This window comes from Vanessa cardui, chromosome 26 (genome assembly GCF_905220365.1).
Source record: "Vanessa cardui chromosome 26, ilVanCard2.1, whole genome shotgun sequence".
Lineage (NCBI taxonomy): Eukaryota > Metazoa > Arthropoda > Insecta > Lepidoptera > Nymphalidae > Vanessa > Vanessa cardui.
Window position 1 is genome coordinate 1,319,470 of NC_061148.1, and position 2,093 is coordinate 1,321,562.

At 30.8% G+C, this 2,093-nt stretch overlaps 1 non-coding gene across 1 annotated transcript; it reads left to right on the plus strand.

Annotated features, from left to right (window-relative positions):
- The first annotated feature begins 283 nt into the window (after positions 1–283).
- On the plus strand, positions 284–356 carry Trnav-cac. Its single transcript has one exon. It is a non-coding gene; the product is annotated as a tRNA-Val (tRNA).
- The last annotated feature ends 1,737 nt before the right edge of the window (positions 357–2,093 follow it).

Here is a 2,093-nt window from a genome sequence, read left to right on the forward strand (position 1 = left end):
ATTGGAACAGCGTGGTGGAATATGTTCCAAACCTTCTCCCCAAAGGGAGAGGAGGCCTTTAGCCCAGCAGTGGAAATTTACAGGCTGTTGTTGTTGTTCAAATATTTGGCCAATGCGGCGTGACTGCGTGGTAATGTAGATACTGAATCAAATGTATTAGAAAGAGATGAGTGGTCATCGTTATATAAAATTTTTAAGTAACACTGTTAATAGATAATTTGTGTGCTAGGACTATAAATGTATGCTGTGCAACTTCTATCTATTTTTCATCCCATATATCATCGTTTCCGTAGTGTAGCGGTTATCACGTGTGCTTCACACGCACAAGGTCCCCGGTTCGATCCCGGGCGGAAACATATTTATTTTTTAGTTGAGAAAGCATTTCACTAAGAATACAGTGAACAGTTATTTTAAAGTAATTTCGCTCTCCACCTCACGGCACGCGGAATTCGTAACAATACTCTCAAAATGGACTTAACTGTCAGCTGCGAACAATACAACGCCACCGGTTATATTACACTACAGGACAATTTAAAGTATACATATAGTCAATATATATTTTCAAATATATGTTGTTAATTATTTTAGTTATTATTTTATTTCACCTTCATATAATTATATATGTTTTGCAAATGATAAAAAAATAATTAAATTCGATATAGCAGAACTTAAATCTAAGTGATTTTCATTTGCTAATATTATTAAATTAATTGTGTAATTACTTCTTTGTTTAAATTATAAAGATAAATAAATCAAATTCTGCCTTAAGCTGTTTTGTATTTTTTAATTTTCATAACATTTTTAGTCCGAATTTTTTTAGAATTTAATATTTTAGGTAGCCTCTAAGTCTAAGGTCTTTCGTGAACGATGATATTTTAATGTCCGGTCAAAAAGGACGTAAGTTATTCCGAACCGAAACCAAATTAGAAAGATCATAGCTTTTTTTGTAATACATTTATAAAATATCAGTCGACATATTTTTAAAATAAATATAATCCTTGGGTATTTTTTTCACGTTGATTGCATTTAGAAAATCACACAATGTTTGCGTGTTTATAATCCACCATGGCGGTAAAAAGATCGTGAGGAAATCTGCCTGACATGTAAAATGATCCACGTGTGTATCAAACAAACTTGAAAGTAATTATCCTAACTAATATCTTAAGAGTGTTCATCTGTTTGTCATGGTATTACTTTTTAACTACTTACGCATAAAAAATGAATGACGTTTGCTATCACTTATTTTCCAAGGTTGATTAAATGATGATGGTGACCACTTACCATCAGGTCACACAGTTGCCTTCCACCTAACTATTTAAAAAAAAATCATAAGGTGTATATTTTACTTGCACGCTGTTGTACTTACCACCTGCTACATTTTGACTAAATGTTAAGACGTTTTTAGTAAAAAGGGCGTTTCAGATATGAAGGATCCATTGCTGCTCTCCATACAAATGTAACATTTCTTTAAATAGAAATGCACCAATGGACGGTGCATTTTTAGTCATGGTGATGTATTTTTTTGGCCGTCAAGTATTAAGACGCTTTTAAAATGGCATCTTTGTATGTTGAGTTTTATTATCCTTTTTTTAAAGGGTCTTGTGTGGATGTTTAAATGATAAGTGGAATGTAGTTATATAGATACGACTAACATATATATGTATATATATTTGGAAAGAAGTTCTTTTACTAGGTTAATTAATTGAACTAGCAGAATTTGACAGGTAAGGATAAAGTCTTATATAATCTCTCCTTCTCTTTTTCTATCGTTTCATCTCTTTCTGGTATATATATTAAATAATATTAGATTTTAAATTAACATAGTTATTTTTTTAGTAAAGTTATTCATTTTGGGATATTTATAGAACAAGACAAGGGGGATTTCTCGGGAACAAGACATTCGTAGACAGTGTCGAAATATCGAGCTCCACCGAACAAAAATAAAAGACATGGTAAATATCCCGAAATTAATAAAATTAATAATAAAAATAACCATGTTAATTTAAAATCTTATAACTTAAATGATATTGTTAAACCTATTTTTGTTAATATTTTAATTCAAATCATATACGTTTCACTACTCATGCAAAACA